The sequence below is a fragment of the Felis catus genome, chromosome D1 (assembly GCF_018350175.1).
Source record: "Felis catus isolate Fca126 chromosome D1, F.catus_Fca126_mat1.0, whole genome shotgun sequence".
Taxonomy (NCBI): Eukaryota; Metazoa; Chordata; class Mammalia; order Carnivora; family Felidae; genus Felis; species Felis catus.
The window spans coordinates 12,511,057-12,530,387 of record NC_058377.1 but is presented as its reverse complement, the minus strand read 5'-3'; the positions used below and the strand labels follow the sequence as shown (position 1 = coordinate 12,530,387).

The 19,331-nt window shown below is 36.8% G+C and overlaps 1 long non-coding RNA gene across 2 annotated transcripts in view; it reads left to right on the top strand.

Annotated features, from left to right (window-relative positions):
* LOC123380336 overlaps positions 1 to 19,331 on the top strand; it is a 71,727-nt gene that overhangs the window by 12,050 nt on the left and 40,346 nt on the right. For both annotated transcript variants that reach the window (XR_006585942.1, XR_006585941.1), the window contains 3 exons: positions 7,912 to 8,029; positions 8,778 to 8,910; positions 14,687 to 15,421. This is a non-coding gene — a long non-coding RNA (uncharacterized LOC123380336). The remainder of the gene's footprint in view (positions 1 to 7,911; positions 8,030 to 8,777; positions 8,911 to 14,686; positions 15,422 to 19,331) is intronic.

Genomic DNA, 19,331 nt, shown 5'->3' with positions numbered 1-19,331 from the left:
TTGGATACTCTTCCCTGCTTTGTTGAAGATTAGTTGGCTATATATTTATGGGTCCATTTCTGGGTTCTCCATTCCATTCCATTGATCTATGTATCTGTTTTTGTGCCAGTATTATACTGTCTTGATGATTACAGCTTTATAATACAGCTTGACATCCAGAATTGTGGTCCCTATTGGGGGTCGTTTCTGGTTCCATACAAATTTTAGGATTGTTTGATCCGGTCTTGTGAAAAACTCTAGTGTCATTTTGATAGGGATTGCATTGAATGTGTAGATCACTTTGGGTAGTATCAACATTTAAACAATATTTTTTCTTCCAAACCATGAGCATGGAATGTTTTTCCATTTCTTTGTGTCTTCTTTAATTTCTTTTATAAGTGTTCTGTAGTTTTCAGTATATAGACCTTTTACCTCTTTGGTTAGGTTTATTCCTAGGTATCTTAGAGGGTTTTTTTGGTGCAATTGTAAATGGGATCAGTTCCTTGTGTTCTCTTTATGCCGCTTCATGATTGGTGTATAGGAATGCAACCAATTTCTGTTCATTGATTTTATATTCTGCGACTTTGATGGATTCATGTATCAGTTCTAGCAGTTTGTTGGTAGGGTCTTTTGGATTTTCTGTGCAGCGTATCATGTCATCTGTGACAGTGAAACTTTGATTCCTTCCTTGACAATGTGGATGCCTTTTGCTTATTTTTGTTGTCTGATTGCTGAGGCTAGAACTTCCAGCTATTGAACAACAGTGGTGAGAGTGGACATACCTGTCATGTTCCTGACCTTAGGGAGAAAGCTCTCATTTTTTTTTCCCATTGAGGATGATAATAGCTGTGCATCTTTTGTATATGGGTTTTATTATGTGGAGGTATGTTCCATCTATCCCTACTTTCTTGAGGGTTTTTATCAAGAAAAATGCTGTATTTTGTTAAATGCTTTTTCTGCATCTTGACAGAACCATATGGTTCTTAGCCTTTCTTTTATTAATGTGGTTGACTGAATTGTGACTATCGAACCAGCCCTGCAGCCCAGGAATAAATCCCACTTAATCATGGTGAATAATTATTTTAATTACTAAGAGTGGTTGAGAATGGTTCATCAGGAATATTGACCTGTAATTCTCCTTTTTAGTGAGGTCTCTATCTGGTTTTGGAATCAAGATAATGCTGTCTTCATAGAATGAGTTTGGTAGCTTTCCTTCCATTTCTATTTTTTTGTAACAGTTTCAGAAGAATAGGTATTAACTCTTATTTAAATGTCTGGTAGAATTCCCCTGGGAGGCCATCTGCCTCTTGTTTTTTTGGGGGGAGATTTTTGATAACTGATTTAATTTTCTTTACTGGTTATGGGCCTATTCATATTTTTTATTCCTGTTTCAGTTTTGGTAGTTTATGAGTTTTTAAGAAATTGTCCATTTCTTCCAGATTTTTATAGAATTCTCTTAAAATTATTTGTATATCTGTGGTGTTGGTGGTGATCTCTCCTCTTTGATTTGTGATTTTATCTATTTCGGTCCTCTCCCTTTTCTTTTTGGTAAGTCTGGCTAGGGGGTTATCAATTTTGTTTATTCTTTCAAAACTCCATGGGGCGCCTGGGTGGCGCAGTCGGTTAAGCGTCCGACTTCAGCCAGGTCACGATCTCGCGGTCCGTGAGTTCGAGCCCCGCGTCAGGCTCTGGGCTGATGGCTCAGAGCCTGGAGCCTGTTTCCGATTCTGTGTCTCCCTCTCTCTCTGCCCCTCCCCCATTCATGCTCTGTCTCTCTCTGTCCCAAAAATAAATAAAAACGTGGAAAAATTAAAAAAAAAAAAACTCCAGCATTTAGTTCCATTGATCTGTTCTACTGGGTTTGTTTGTTTGTTTTTCATTTATTTGCTCTTTATTATATACCTTTTTGCTGACTTTAGGCTTTACTTGCTAAAGCTGTTCCTTTTCTAGTTCCTTTAGGTGTAAGGCCAGTTTGTGTACGTGGGATGTTTCTTGCTTTTTTTTAAATATGAAATTTATTGTCAAATTGGTTTCCATACAACACCTAGTGCTCATCCCAACAAGTGCCCTCCTCAATGCCCATCACCCACCCTACTCTCCCTCCGATGCCCCATCAACCCTCAGTTTATTCTCAGTTTTTAAGAGTCTCTTACAGTTTGGCTCCCTCCCCGACCTTTCTTGCTTCTTGAGATGGGCATGAATTGCAATATACTTGCCTCTTAGGGGACTGCCTTTGCTGCATCTCAAAGGGTTTGGACTGTCAAGTTTTCATTTTCATTTGCTTCCACGTGTTTTTTAAATTTCGTCCTTAATTTCCTGGTTAACTCATTTATTCTTTAGTAGGATTTCTTTAACCTCCATGTATCTGAGGGCTTTCCAAATTTTTTCTTGTGGTTGATTTCAAGTTTCATAGCATTGTGATCTGAAAATATGCATGGTATGATGTCCATCTTTTTGTGTGTTGAGGGCTGATTTGTGACCCACTATGTGATCTATTCTGGAGAATGTTCCATGCACACTTGAGAAGAATATGTATTCTGCTTTAGGATAAAATATTGTGAATATATCTGTTAAGTCCCTCTGGTCCATTATGTCATTAAAAGCCATTGTTTCCTTGTCGATTTTCTGCTTAGACAATCTGTCCATTGCTTTAAGTGAGTTATTAAAGTCTTGTACTATTATGGTATTAGTATCAATAAATTTCTTTATGATTGTTTTTAATTGATTTATTTATTTCGGTGTTCTAAGTGGGGGCATCAATTGGCAGATTTTCCTGATGGATAGACCCCTTAATTATGATATAATGCCCTTCTTCATCTTGTGCTACCATCTTTGTTTTAAAACATGGTTTGTCTGATGTAAGTGTGGCTATTCTGGCTTTCTTTTGAGGTCCATTAGCATGATAAATATTTCTCCATTCCCTCACTTTGAATCTGCACTTGTCTTTAGGTCTAAAATGAGTTCCTTGTAGGCAACATATAAATGGATTTTGGGTTTTGTGGGTTTTTTTAATCCATTCTCATACCCTATATCTTTTGATTGGAACACTTACTCCATTTACTTTCAGAGTGATTATTGAAAGATATGAATTTAGTGCCATTGTGTTCACTGTGGGTGTAGTGTTTCTGGTGATGTTCTCTGGTTCTTTGTAGTCTTTGTTGCTTTGGTCTTTTTTTTTTCTTCACTCAGAAAGTCCCCCTTAAAATTTCTTGCAGGGCTGGTTTAGTGGTCATGAACTCCTTTACTTTTTGTTTTGGAAATTCTTTATCTCTCCTTTATTCTTTGTCCTTCTGAACGACAGCCTTGCTGAATAAAGAATTCTTGGCTGCATGTTTTTCCCATTCAGCACATTGAATTTTTCCTGCCTTTCCCTTTTGGCCTGCCAAGTCTCCATGGACCAGTCCGCTACTAACCTTATGTATCTACCCTTGTAGGTTAAGGACTTTTTGTGCCTACCTGCTTTCAAAATTCTCTTTGTCTTTGTATTTCACAAGTTTCACTAAGATATGTCATGGTGTTGACCTGTTTTTATTGATCTGGAGGGGAGTTCTCTGTGCTTTGTCTTAAATGCCTGTTTCTTTTCCCAGATTAAGGAAGTTCTCAGCTATAATTTGTTCAAATAAACCTTCTGCCCTTTTTCCCTGCTTTTCTTCTCCTGGGATTCCTGGGATATGGATATTGTTTCATTTCATGGAATCATTTAGTTCTCTAAGTCTCCCCCCATGACCTAATAATGTTCATAATTTTATCTTCTATTTCACCTATTATCTCCTCTGCTTCTTTGATCCTGTCACTGTATCCAATTTGTTTTGCATCTCAGTTATAGCATTTTTCATTTCATCCTGACTAGTTCTTAGGTCTTTGATCTCTGAAGAAAGGATTTTTCCTGGTGTCTTCTATGTTTTTCTTCAAGCCCAGCTAGTAGTCTTATGACTGTATTTCTGAATTCTTGTTCAGATATTCCTCATATCTGTTTTGAAAAAGTTGTAGCCTGTGATTCCTTCTTGACCTTTCTTTTGGGGAGAACTTCTCCATCTCGCTATCTTGGCTAAGTCTCTGTCTTTTGTGTGTTTTAAAAGTTTATTATGTTTCCTACACCTGAGAGTACGGCTATCTCAAAAAGGGGTCATACACTGTCCAGGGCATGGCACTTCAGGAAGTGTCTCTGCTGTATGCTGTGTGCTCTCTGCTGTTGCATTTTGGCTGCTCTTTGCCACTGGTCAGTCCTCTGCAGAGCTCCTCCTTGCTTGCGGTGGCGGGGTGTTTGGACCTTTAACTAGGTGTACTTTGATTTGTTTTGTTGAAGTAAGCCTGACAAGGGGGAGGAAAAGAGCCTGATACCCCCAAAAAAGAAAAGGGGACCAAAAAAAACATAGAATCAAAAAACTCTAAGGCTGACTCAAAAGAAAAAGAAAGGAAAAAAAAAGAAAAAAGGAAGAAAATAAAAAAGAATTAAAAAGCCTGATCCAGTGAAAGAGAAAAGGAAATGAAAAATCAAATAAGAAACTATGAGCCTGATTCCAAAGGAAAGAAGAAAGAAAAAAAGGAAAACCTGGTGTTGTTTTGAAGCACTTGGTTTCATTGCATTTGGTGCATGGTGGGGGGCTGGCTCTGCTGGTCTTCTGGAGGAAAGGCCTACTGCACTGGCTCAGAGTCACTCTTGCCCCAGTAAATAAGCAGTTGCCAGGCATGGGCTGGGGTTTGGTGTAAGTGGGTTCTGTCTTTCCTGGGGGCTGCTGTGTTGCTTTCTGAAGCTACGCCCTGTTGGTGTTGGGGGGGGGGGGGAAATGGCACCACCCCAATCTGTCATCCCCTGACTGGGGATCTCACCCCTGCCCCACCGTTCAGGCAGCCCTCACGGAAGAACAAGGGCAGTCAGCTAGCCTTGCTCCACAACTCTCCTACATTTTTTTCCTTTGGTGCATAACTGGGATTCAAAATTAGAAGTTTTAAAGGACCTGGAACTGTGTGGAACCGCCCCCCACCCCTGCTCTGGAGTACAGCCTCTCCACCCAGCTGATGAAAGGTCTTTGGCTGGCACCTGAAGAGGCTTCTGTCCTTGGGGAGGTAAGAAACCCTCTTCCAAAAGTACTGCAAGAAGGGAAATGTTCTCTCCCAGTGCACCTCGGATTATCTCTATACCACAATTTTCATTCCAGGGCCAGCTCCTTCCTTCCGAGGAGCGCAAGCCACAGTTCCACTCCAAGAAAGTCACAGGCTTCCAAAACCTCAGGCTTTGAGCTCCAAACTTGATTTGAAAAAAATAACTGGGACACTCACTACTTCCCGCTCCCCAGTCTATGGTCCAGAGAGGTTTTCCTCTTGTGCAAACTTGATACCACTCAACTCCTCTCTCTTTCTCTCCCTTTCTCTCCCTTTTGTCTCTCCACAGAAAGGGTTCCTTCCCCTCCACGGCACCACTGTTTTTCCCTCCCCCAATTCACTTCGACCCACCCTGCACCTGCCAAGTTGTTTCCTTCCAATTCTGGAGATCCCTCTGCCACTCCGCAATTGATTTCCTGGGTGTTCCAAGTGATCTGACCTCAATACAGCTGTGTTTGAGGGTTGAGGGAAGCCCAGAGTCCCCCTACTTCTCTGCCATCTTAACACCTCCCTAGCCAAGTATTTCTTTGCATAAGAGGAGCAAAAGATACAGGTTGATTTTAAAGTTTGTTAAATATGCATACTAAAATCTTTTAATTCACTAACGGGAGATATATATATATATATATATATATATATATATATATATATATATATATATACACACACACACATACATACACTACACACACACACACACACACATACACATATAGATATCTATGATCCATATCTATGATATATATAGTTTTACTATATATATTACTCTAAAGGGAGGTGAAGGATAAAATGTAATCATCAAAATATAAGATGACAAGCCACAGAGTGGCAGAAAAGATTTGCAAAAGACATAAATGATAAGACTGTTTTCTAAAATATACAAATAATTCTTAAAACTCAACAATAATTTAAAAATGGGCAAAAGACTTAAACATTTGCTTCATTAAAAATAGAGATGGCAAATAAGCATATGAAGAGATGCTCATCCTCATATGTTATTAGGAAATTGAAAATTGTAACAAGAATTAGATATCATAACACACTATTAGGCCAAAATTCAAAACATTAACCACACCAAATGCTGGGCAGAGTGTGGAGCAACAGGAACTCTGATTCATTGCTGGTCAGAATGCAAAACGGCACAGCACTTTGGGATAGAGTTCCATACTGTCTTAGAAAATTAAACATCTTCTTAAAATATCCAGCAATTACACTCATTGGTATTTCCCCAAATGATCTGAAAACCTATGTCCACATAAAAACCTGCACAGAGATGTTTGTAGTAGCTTTATTCATAATTGCCAAAAACTGGAAAAAAAAAAAAAACAGATGTCCTTCAGTAGGTGAATGGATAAACTGTGGTACATCCAGACAAGAGAATTTTATTTAGAGCTAAAAAGAAATGAGCTACCAAACCATGACAAGACATGGAGTAAACTTAAATGTACACTTTTAAGTAAAAGAAGCCAATCTGAAAAAAACTACATATTATATGATACCAAATATATGACATTCTGGAAGAGACATAACTATGGGACAGTAAAAAAAAATCAGTGGTTACTAGGAGTTGGGAAGGAATGAATAGGGGAAGCACAGAGGATTTTTAAGGCAGCGACACTACTTTGTGTGGTAGGGTAATCATGAATACACATCATTATTCATTTGTCAAAACCCATAGAATATATGACATCCAAAGTGAGTCTAACATAAACTATGGACTTTGGGAAATAATGATGTACCAATGTAGGTTCATCATTTGTAACACATGTACCACTCCACTGCATAGTGTTGATAGAAGACACAGTGAAGGGGGGAAGGGGTGGATGGGGCATATGGGAAATCTCTGTACTTTCCACTCAGTTTTGTGAATCTAAAAACGTTCTTAAAGTCTATTGTTTAAGTAATTATTTCAGTTAAGAGGACAGGAAATAAAAGGGGGTGAGGGGGAAGAACATGGTAATAGAAAGCAAAAAAAGAAAAAGGTAGAAATAAATTCAAATGTACCCCAAATCACACTAACTTTAAGTGGGCCAAATTCTCCTTAATGTTAAATGTCAGTGAGTTTATAAATTAGAATTAAATAAAATCCCTTTTTAAGCTGTTCGAAAGATACATCTAAAACATAATGACACCAAAATGTCGAAGGTCAAGAAATTGGAAAATATTAAATATAAACAAAGGGGATGCTATAATATCTGTTTTAACATACAGAACTCTTGGGAGAACATAATGACTAATATTTCTATTCTCTGACCACATCTTCCACTTAGACCACATTCCTGGATCAAGAACCAAGAGTAGTACATCTCCATTCTAGATCTAGCACCTGAAAGTTGAGTCACTAGAAGGGTGTATTGTCTTCAGGGAATGTCTAGACACAGGAATATCTGTGAGGCAAATAAAACTCTGGGTAGGATGGGCTGTTCTAGGAATATGTTGTTAATGCCATAAAAGATTAAAACCTTGGGATAACTAGATTATGATATTCTTAAGATGAAGGATAATGTTTTATTATTCATATCTGAATCACTAGCACCTAAAACATTATAGGTATCAAGTTAATGTTGGACAAATAAATGAATTAATGTATGTACATTGTATAGTACAATGGTTTAGTTCTTCGTTATCATACACATAAACGAATTTATCAATACAGTAAATATTGCTGTACTTTCTCTATGTCAAAGGCCTAAAATGTGTAAAGGGGATATAGGGATATGAGAATGCTTAGATAAACCCTGCCTTGTCTTCTCATGCTCCCTAGCAAAGACTTTTCTACTGTGAAGTCTTGTCTTGGAGGGTGTTTCTACCACCTCTCTTTTCTCACAGCCTTTCTTTTACAGCAGTGATTCTCAAATTACGGTCCACAGACATAAACATACAGTCCATGTGCCAGCCCACAGAATGCTTCTACTGGTCCTCATCAAGATCCATATGGAAACTGAGGGTAAGTATTTGAAATTTTCTAAATAGTTTCAATTGCCATGACATCTATGCAGATTTTAAGACTTTTTTCAAAAGTCACAGTAGCTGACAGTTTGGAAATAAATAACTTGTCTTTCACCACAGATAGTTTGAAAGGTTTTGTGCCAGGGATGTTGGCTGAATATATATCACTTACAATCTTGAGGACCAAATCTTAGGAATTGGTACGGGGTTTTAGGCATCCAGGCATAAAAAGACAGATGAAGTTGGAGTTAGGTTTCAGAGCTAAAGTAATAGTCACATGACAAAACTGAAAGTATTAGGTGGGGAAGAGCGTGAAGTATGGAAGAACCCCCTCAGCAGAAATACGAATTGCTCTTACAGAGCAAATAGTTCTTCCTATTTATTAGATCCTTTTCAGACTCAGGACAGAAATAGCTCAACCACCCACCATGTGTCTGCATGGTGTTCACTGACAATGTGTCCTCTTATGTGGAGTTATCTTCAGACTCCAGGTTTTCAGAGGAAATTCTACCATGCACTAGAGCCACGGGGTATTGTTACACTATGGCCACAAGGACTTAGGTGTCTTAAAACTAAGAAATTTCTATTCCCAAGGGCTTCTGGTAACATATGGGGATAGATACAGGAATCTCAAAGAATTTCTGAGAGATACCCAGTTAGCAGAACCTGTGGAATTATATCACCATCTAACTGCATATTCTTTATTGTCTCTTCAAATTTATGCCCTGGGTTAATCATAAACCAAGTGGCAGTGAATACACATGGATGAAAATAAACATCTTCATGGACAAGAAAAAAATAAGTTTTGTACAGTTACAAGAAACAGTTAAGAACTCAGGTACTTTTCCAACTACCCAGATGAAGAAGTCATTAAAACAGGTGAGTAAGCAAAACTATAGAGACTTCATTACCTCTAATCTTGCCTGTGGTCAGTAGTGGAGAGGAAAAAGCAAAGAAAAAGGAATTAGAAAGACGATGTTATGCCAAAATCTTTTTTCAAGGAAGAGAAAGGAAGAAAAAGGGAAAGTTTGGAAGAAAAAATGTGGTAAACAAAAATGATTACAAGAGCCTTTCTTCATAACAAGGACAGGCTAGTTTTCCTGACATGGCATGAAAATAATGTATTTTTCTAATAACCAATGATCCAAAGTACCCAGTGCTCCATGGGGTGCAAGCATATATACACTCATTGAACCTAACATCTAGTTGGAGAAATAAGTATGCCAAAAATACCTGCTTCCAGCTGATTCTTTTTTTTTTTTTTTTTGCCTTGTTTCATGTAAGACATTGGGTGGAAAATGTGTAAATATGCCACAGGAATTTGGAATGTGGGAGAAATAAATGTTGTATCGAATTACTCTGGAAAGATTTCTATAAAGATGGGTCCTAAGCTGGGGATTGACTGCCCATCAAGTTTGGATTGGTGCAGGGCAAGCCATCCCAAAGTAAGACGTGTCATAAAGTCACAAAAGCAGGAAGATTTTTTGATTTGCGCCTTTGAATATAGGAGTATGCTTATATTGTATTTTGTGTGTATGTTTTAATTTACATAAATAACTTTGTGATAAATATTCATAATATTTCTTTCTTCACTTAGCAATGTGTTGAGCAACCCTCTATGTTGTATTAAAATGTAGTAGGTTGCTTCTAACTGCAATGTAGTGTCTCACATTACACATCCACTGCATATTTCTTAACCATTTCATAATAATACAAATTAAAGTCCATCTAAGGCCCTATACAAACACACACATAGATACACAGGAAACTGAAACCAAATTCTGAAAGTGATTGTTTTATGGACGTGACTGAAACGTCCTCTGATTTACTCAAATTGGATCACGTAGACTTGGGACATAAGTATACACAATTTCACGGGGAAAAAATGCTACCATATTGCGCTGTATGTTAACTAAATAAAATTTAAATTAAAAAATTATTATACTTGTTTTTATACTCACCAAGAGTACAATAGACTTATGTATAAAAATGCAATATATATTATGACTCAGTTGGGTTTAAGTCAGCAAGGTAGGGTGGTTTAGCTTTAGAAAACATTTAAAAATAAAGGAGAGAAATCATATAACCACCTCAATAATCAGAAAGAAAGCCTTTGAGAATAATTCACCTCCCACTAATTCAACTTCCATTAAACACTTAGCTGTTGTCCAGAAGATAGATTCCTTTTTTGTTGAAGTATACATGACATACAATGTTACATTAATTTCATATGTACAACATAGTGCTTTAACAATCCCATACATTACACAGTGCTTCCCACGATAAGTATAGTTAACCATTTGTCACCCAAAGTTATTACCACATTACTGATAGTCCCTATGCTGTATTCAACACCTTTGTGACTTGTTCATTTTATAACTGGAAGTTTGGACTTCTTAGACCCATTAGACCCTTCTTAGGCCCAGAGTGGTATAAATACACCACTCTGTATTTATAATTCTTTTTCTTTTGTTTGTTCCTATTTTTTGTTTTTTAGATTCCACATATAAGTGCAAATACATGGTATTTGTCTTTGTCTGACTTATTTTATTTAGCATAATATTCTAGGTTTATCTATGTTGTCATGATTGGCAAGATCTCCTTCTTTTTTTTAGTCAAATAATATTCCATTGTGTGTATGTGTACCACATCATCTTTATCCATTCATCTGTCATTGGATGCTTTGGTTGCTTCCATATTCTGGCTATTGTAAATAATGCTGCAGTAAACCTAGAGGCACATATATCTTTTTGAATTAGTGTTTTCATTTTCTTTAAGTTCTGCTACCCAGTAACAGAATTACTGGGTCTTGTGGTATTTTTATTTTTAATTTTTGAGGAACCTCCATACTGTTTTTTGTAGAGTGGCTGCAACAATTTACCTTCCTGCCAACAGTGCATGAGGTTTCTCTCTTCTCCACATCCTCTCCAACAGTTGTTATTTCTTGTTGATAGTACCAATTCTGACAGGTGTAAGGTAATACCTCATTGTGGTTTTGATATGCATTTTCCTCATGATTAGTGATGTTGAGTATCTTTTCATGTGTCTCTTGCACATCTGTATGTCTTCTTTGGAAAAAATGTCTATTCAGGTCCTCTGCCTATTTTTAATAAGATTATTGAAGGGGGGTTGGTGTTGTAAGAGATCTTTATATATTTTGTATATTAACTCCTTATTAGATATATCATTTGCAAATGTCTTCTCACATCCAATAGGTTGCCATTTTTATTTTGTTGATGGCTTCTTTCAATGTGAAAAAGTTCTGTATTTTGGTGTAGTCCCAATAGTTTAGTTTTGTTTTCATTTCCCTTGCTTGGAAGACATATCTAGAAAAATGTTGCTAAAGCCAGTGTCCAAGAGATTAATGCCTATGTCTTCTGTTTTATGGGTTCAGATGTGTTTTTAATCCATTTGGACTTTATTTTTGTATACGGTATAAGAAAGTGGTCCAGTGTCGGGGTGCCTGGGAGGCTCAGTCAGTTGAGTGTCTAACTTTGGCTCAGGTCATGATCTCGCGGTTTGTGAGTTCGAGCCCTACATCAGGCTCTGTGCTGACAGCTCAGAGCCTGGAGCCTGCTTTGGATTCTGTGTCTCCCTTTCTCTCTCTGCCCCTCCCCCACTTGTGCTCTGTCTCTCTATCAAAAATAAACGTAAAACAGAAATTTTTTTAATAAGTAAAATAATAATAAAAAAAGAAAGCGGTCCACTGTCATTCTTTTGCTCATAACTATCCAGTTATTGAAGAGATGTCTTTTTCTCATTGTAAATTCTCACCTCCTTTGTCATAGATTAACTGACCATGTAAGAGTGGGTTTATTTCTGGGCTTTCTGTTCCATTTGATCTATGTATCTATTTTTGTGTCAGTACCATAGTGTTTTGATTACTATACCATTATAGTATGGCTTGAATCTGGGATTGTGATACTTCAAGCTTTGTTGTTCAAGATTGCTTTGGCTATTCAGGGTCTTCTGTGGTTTCATAAAAATTACATTATTTGTTCCAGTTCTGTGAAGAATACTATTGGTGCTTTGATAGGAACTGCAATGAATCTGTAAAAGGCTTTGGGTAGTATGTACATTTTAATATTAATTTTTCCAATCTATGAGCATGGTATATCGTTTCATTTGGCTGTGTCATCTTCAATTTCTTTTATCAATGTCTTATAGTTTTCAGAACACAGGTCTTTCACCTCCTTGGGTAAATATTCCTAGGCATTTTATTCTTTGTGATGCAAGTATAAATGAAATTGCTTCAATTTCTTTTTCTGCTACTTCATTATTAGTATATAAAAACACAACAGATTTCTGTATATAATTTTGTATCCTGAAACTTTACTGAATTCACTTATTGGACTTTTTAGGGTTTTCTCTATATAGTATCTTGTCATCTGCAGATAGTGACAGTTTTACTTCTTCTGAGAAGACAGCTTTCTTAATCCAGTAGAAAGCACTAAAAACAGCAAATATCCTACACCAAACATTACACATTTAATCAAATATGGGGAAGTATGAAAATAACAATGAGAACAAGTCAGAGCTTCCCAGTATGGCCACTTCTGATCGTCTTTGTTGTGGATGTATACAGAAAGAAAAACACTATAAAAATAGCAAAGCACAGTAGGTGGGAGCAAGGAGGGGGCAGAGCTGACTGGGAAATGGCACAAGGGAACTTGATGGGGTAATGGTAATACTTCGTATGTTGATTCTATACGAATGTATACATGTGTTAATGCTCATAAAACTGTTCACTTAGAATGAACGTGTTGTATACAAGTTATATCACAAAAAAAGCTACAAAAAAAACCTCTGTTACAATTCCTAAGCAATACCTCAGCAATAACTGTACCAGGTAGCAATAGTAGTGATGGAAAAAAGACTTAAAATTGAGGAGATACTTAGTAGATGTAGGCAGGTTGAACTGCTGAGGGAAAAAAACTCCCAAAATATGATAACTCAAACAGGACAGGGGTTTGTTTTTCACTCATGTAACTGTTCAGGCAGGTTCTGATCCTTGAGGTCATCTAGGAAGCCAGGCATCCGTCATGGGAGCTGTTATCCACTGCCAGTGGTCTTAACCTAAGACCAATGGACACCCAAATGGTCCTACAGACAGAATTTAGTTAATTTTTAAACTTGAAATGGGGAAACAAATTACATCTTTATATTCACTAGCTTCTAAATGAAGTTGAGTCATCTCTTTAATTTTAAATAGTGACAAATCACAGTAGCATTGACAGTCCCTGTGACCCAGTCACCAATGGAAATCACAGATATTTTCATATCACAATTCAGTTATTACAGAATCTGGAAATATCACTCACACCTAACATCACTCTTAAATTATCATAAATTATTCTCAGCTGCTAAATATTTAATGTGTTTATAACTATATAATTAGGTCATTTAAAATGTTGATAACTGTACTTCAACATAATTAATTTTTGTTACAATCCTCTACATTTTATGTGTTTAAAAACATTATGTGCAGAAGACATCCAAGGGCTTCACCAGACTGCCAAAAGGGACCATGTTACAAAGAAGTTTTAAGAACTGTGTTAGGATTTTGTCACCCCATGGTCAAAGCCAGGCTGCTGCCCTATTTAGTTTGGATCAAGTAGGAAGAGAAAAGAGAGCATGGAGGAACTATATTATGGCCTTAAGGGAAAGGCCAGGATGTGGCACATATCACCCTTTGTCTATATTCCACTTCAGAGAACTCTGTCCCATGGCCACACCCAAACACAATGGACGCTGGGAAATACTGTGTTTCTCAGGTGTTGGGGAGGAAAAGGTTTTCCTCAACTCTCTTTAGGTCACTGGTTTAGTCTGAAAATTAAACTGACAGTAACAAGAGAAAGGCACACAAATTTTTTTTTTTTAATTTTTACATGTACATGGGTGTCTTCACAAGAGAATGAATACCCAAAAAAGTAACCAAAACAGAAAGCATTGGCATCTTTTAGACAAACAATAAATTTGTGAAGAATTGACAAGACATGGGTTGGGCTAGTGCCAGCTGAACTATGGCTAGGTAGTAGCTATCTTCCTTAAGTAGTTAATTTCCTTAACTTTCTAATTAAGATAGATAAGGGTTAGTTTACCAGGGTTTGTTTGCAGATTCCTCTGACGCCATCTCTGAGCTGATAATTCTATCTCCAATAAAATCAGGGGTTTATTTGTTTGCATTTACTGTTTCTTAATTGCCTGCAGCTCAAAATAATTCTTATGTCAAAGAGGCAAATTTGGGGGTGACATGTTCTAGTTTCCTTCATTAGGTACCGTGATAGGGCACTAGGCATACCACCCTAAGATAAACAATATTCCATTACCTAGCTACATTTCTGTTACTAGTAACAGACTGTAGTCTGCACATTGACTCACTCATGTCTAAGGATAATTGGATATAAACATACGGGAATGAAATGAGTAAAAGAGAGTGGCTAGTTTTCTGATTAGTGATACCACCACAAAGAAAGGTAAAGGAAGAAGCAAAAAAATAGAAAACATTCCACTTGGACAAGTTGACTTTGAGATTCCTATAAGCAGTAGTGCACTAATAAACTTGATTTCTGAGGGGTAAGGGGTAGGAGAAAAACCTGTTTGCAGGAATTGCTGCTTCCCATAATGTAAATCTATCCCTCATGATCACTTTCAGGCTATCAAGATGATGTCATGGCACAGGAATTGGGAAAAGATGAGCACAATAAGCTCTCACAAGCTAGTATGAGCCTGCACGCCCCTGCTGGTGAAGGTGAGGATTTCCACGTGGAAACATTCTGATGAAATTCGCATATGCAGAGCTCAAGTTCAGGAGTAGAATCTGGGTGAGTCATTGATTTTTGGAATCAATGAAATTATCTACGAACAAGTTTCTTTTTAAAAAACAAAAATGACATTGGGCCCAAAATGGAATCGTTTATGCTAAGCCCTATGTCACCAAGCCCAGACTTAAAGTTTCAGCTCTCCCAGAAATGGAATCTTAAATAAATCAACTAGTAATTGCCTCATCAGCTCAATTTTGGTAATCTGCCTGATAGACCCTTGCCATCCCTGAAAGAAAAGTAACCTTGCAAAAACCAATCTTCTTTTGTGTCTACTATAGTAACTTCCTTATTCCCACTCCTTTCTGCCTATAAAAGTTTTTCATTTTATACAGTTCCTCGGAGCCCTTTTCTGTCTGCTACATTGGATACTGCCAGATTCAAATTAATTTTTGGCTCAGATAAACTCTCAAGTATTGTAATATGCCTCAGTTTACCTTTAACAGTTCTAGTGTCAGAAGAAGCAACTGAATGAGACCTCTGAGAGCCCTCAGGAGCAAACAAGCAAAAGTACCCACTGACCCCCTGGAACTCACTGCCTTCTTTCTTGCTGCCACTAGTGGTTGTAGGTAAGTCCCTTTCTCGTCCTAGTTCTGCAGTTATTTATGAACTTTCAGACTTTATTTGAGCATTTCTTTCCCCACTGGTTACAGAAACAGGCTGGAGTTGGACCGGCTCTGACTTAGAAACTGAACTTGGGGCTGGGGCTGGACTGGGTCTAGCATGAGGTCTTCGGTGAATACAATTTTAAGGCTGAACCAACAAGTTAACCTTATCAAAAATAATCACAAATTACAGTAGCCACAGTGGAGAACTTTTAAGGTAGATAAACATTTAGAAGCTACCCTAGGAAAAAAGGAGTCTCAGGGAAGCACTTACCATAAAGGGTAGAAGGAAAATTATTTTTCCTCTTCTAAGTTTCTGGTGCCCAGAATGAGACTTGCCGGGGCAACCTTACTCACTCCAGAGTCTGCATGTGGGATCCTGCGAAAACTGGCAGAAGCCTGCAAAGAGTAATTCTTACCAAAGTCAGCTCTGCCAGATCTCTACCGATAGTGCCTGATTGAGAGAGAATGGTCACATTTCACATGATCTCTTCTTTTCCAAATTCAGATTTGCAGGTAAAAATTATTTGGAAGAATTAGATCTTGAGTTGGGACTTAGAAATTTGCTTTTTGGTACCCACTGGTTGTATACATTTTCTCCTTCGGAGACAGCTATTGCCTTCTTGTTTGTCTCATTTTATGTCCTGAGGATTTAGCTTGACAACCATCAGGTTGAGGGGCCCACAGATATGGATGGATGGAAATGTGGGTCACACCCCACTTCCAGCTAGATATGGCTGAACAGAGATTTGGGCTGTACTCCATTTGCTGGTAGGTTCCTACCAACTGACTGTCTTTCTTTTGGTTATCTTTGGTCTTGGGAGAGTAGTATATTTTGCACCCTCACTGGGGACACTTCTCGTGTCTATGAAGTTATTTAACACTGCCAGGAATATTTACTGTTGCAGTGGCTGAAACCTTACAAGATATTCAAAAGGATTTCTCTTCAGTAGCTTTCTGGTCAAAAGTTGGCCAAACTGGCAGCTGATGGGACCTGATAGGAACTTTTTTTTAAAGGCCTTCTCCCCTCAGCGAAGATGAAGCTGTGACCCCAGAAGGAAAGAACAATATTCTGAAACCTTTGTGGGAGGACTTATGAAAACATTCCCCAAACAGCCCTAAATCTAGAACATAGGAATCTTTTGATTTCCATCTTATCATTCAGGTTGCAACCCAGTTCTTTGAGGAATTAAAAATAACTGTCCTAAAAATTGAGGACAACTTGTACAACTTGTCTTACAAATTGAGTCTTTACAAGAACACACACAAAAAAAGCCTACCTGTCCTTTTCACCGGCCCCCAAACTTCCCCTATTTATCTCAAAAGGCTCGTAGATACTGTAAAAGTTCTGGTCTTAGGAAACAAAAGTCCTTCTTGGAGGAACTTTCATTCTTTTTTGTGTGCCTTTGAGATATAAATATTCTACCCTGCTTTCTCTCAGAAATGAGGGCCAACGCTTTGAAATGCGGACTTCAGAGAAGTAATTTTTATCAGAAGGAAAAGAAAGGGAAGGAAAGGTAAGGCTATTGGGAAAGTAAGCAAATAAAAATCTTAAAAATCTTCAACACAAATAGTGAAAAGTTTAAGCCATCTGAGCAATTAACCTGAACTTATTCCATCTGCCAGAAACATAATTTAGATACAACTGTTTTGTTTTTTTTTTTTAAATAAACTAGTTAACTTCCCATGATTATACCTCTCTCACGCATGGCTAAAATTTTAAAACAAAAGCTATAAGATCTATGTTGGTATCTCTATGTTTAGGTATGTCTGTTAAATACACATATCAATGTATGTTACATAGCCATATGACTTTTTTTTTTTTTTTTTACCTCTGGATGATACTGCCAAAATTAATTTGTGAACTCTATTTGATTGGCTTAAATTAAATATTGTCTCAGGAACATAGAAACTACCCAAATGTTGTTCAAGTTCATGTGATCCAGGATAATCTTCAATAAATAAAGGCTAGTTTAAGTTTGTTGGTTTCATCAAAATAGGTGTGTCTTTAGAGTTATCAGCATTAAATATAATGCAGACATACAGCTTCTACTTAAGTTTACTAATGATTAAATTACTTCATGATCTCTGTTACGGAACTTATCAACAAGAAAAATTACTTAAGATGATGATTAGCTGTTTAATATCTCATAAATCTTGCAGTAACGTAAACATCATTGTTAAGAATAAGTAAATAGATGTAAGTAAGATAAAAGTTTATGTGAACTTTTCAACAATAGTTAGGTTTTATGGTATGTCTACCTATAAATAGTTTCCAAATCTTTTTAGTAACTTGAAATTTTTAAGTTACATGGAGGTAAGTTAAATGATATAGTCATTAAATACCTAGATCATTTCCAAATACAAGATATTGAAACATCACTGAAGATAGGTTTCTCCACTTTGGCTTCCTTTTACAGAAGAACTACAGATATTTGGGTCTGTTAGGAAACATTTTTGTGCCACATTAAAAAATGTAGTATGAGGAAGAATTTATTTCTAGATAATAGAAAGTGTATTTATAAATTTACCCGTCCACAGAATGCGGTGTAATAGTCCACATTTACTTCTTAGTTTGAACCGGGAATTAAGCATTCTAAGGGTTAAGAATGCTAATCAATATATGTAACTGAAACTATTTAGAAATAATAAGGGCGTGGGGCCCCTGGGTGGCTCAATCTGTTAAGTGTCTGACTTCAGCTCAGGTCATGACCTCACAGTTTTTGGGTTCGAGCCTTGCATGGGGCTCTGTGCTCACACTGCAAAGCCTGCTTTGGATTCTTTCTTTCTTCCTTTCTTACATTCATTCTTTTTTTCTTTCTTTCTGTCTCTCAAATAAACACTAAAAAAAAAAAGAAATAATATGGGTGAAGGGAAACAACTGTGTATGAAAAATAGGTAAGATAAGTAAAATTAATTGTTCCAGAATTATAAAAAGGAGAAAGACATAAGACAAATTATGAATGGATCTAAAAGTTGTGTAAGTTTTGTAGAAAAAGAATCTTGGGAAAGGAGTGTTATATGGGGTCAAGCTGGCTAAGATTAGAATGGACTGAAAGTTTTGTTTTTTTTTTAAGTGAGTTTTAGTATCAGAATATGCTAGTGCAAAATTAGGATTTGTTTTATTCTCTGCTAATAGCACAAAGTTTTCTTGGCCTGTTGGTCTAATCTAGATAAGATATTGGAAAAGTTGTGTGTGTTTTTTAAACCTTTTGGGTAATCTACTTGGAAAGCAATGATTTTGGTCTTACCAAAATAATTTACTGTGCTTTGTGTTGTTTTTATCAGGGCTTTGATTATTTAAGAAAACTCAGTCTTTATGGTATTAAAAGACCTAACTTTTGTTCACTACTGTGTAACCTTCTGTATCTGTCTTTAAAATCTGTTTTCACATGAATTAAATAGATAATTATCTATTATTTTATAATGTTCTTTGATCCTGTTAGCCAAATGTCCTAATCTTTTGACATTTTGACAGCTTTCCCAAATTAAATTCTAAATGCAGTCTTTTTGACCTCAAAGTAACTTTGGGATTTCCACAGAGTCCCTGGACAATCTCAAAAGATTTATATTTCACATTATAAAAGAGATGTTAAGTTATTTAGATTTATTTGTTATGTGAAGCTACATGAGAAGCATTGTCAAACGAGTGGTGATAAACACTTAGGTTATATTTATATGGATGCATGTTATAATAGTTCTAAAAACTGTGTGAAATTCCTAAAAATCTGATATGCCCTGGTATAATGTTACCACTCATAATTCGAGTTATTACCTTAAAATGTTGTATGTCACAGAAATAACCAAATTTCCTTGTCAATTCCATTATAATGAACTTTTATCAGGTCTTTCACCATAGACACGTTTAAGTCTT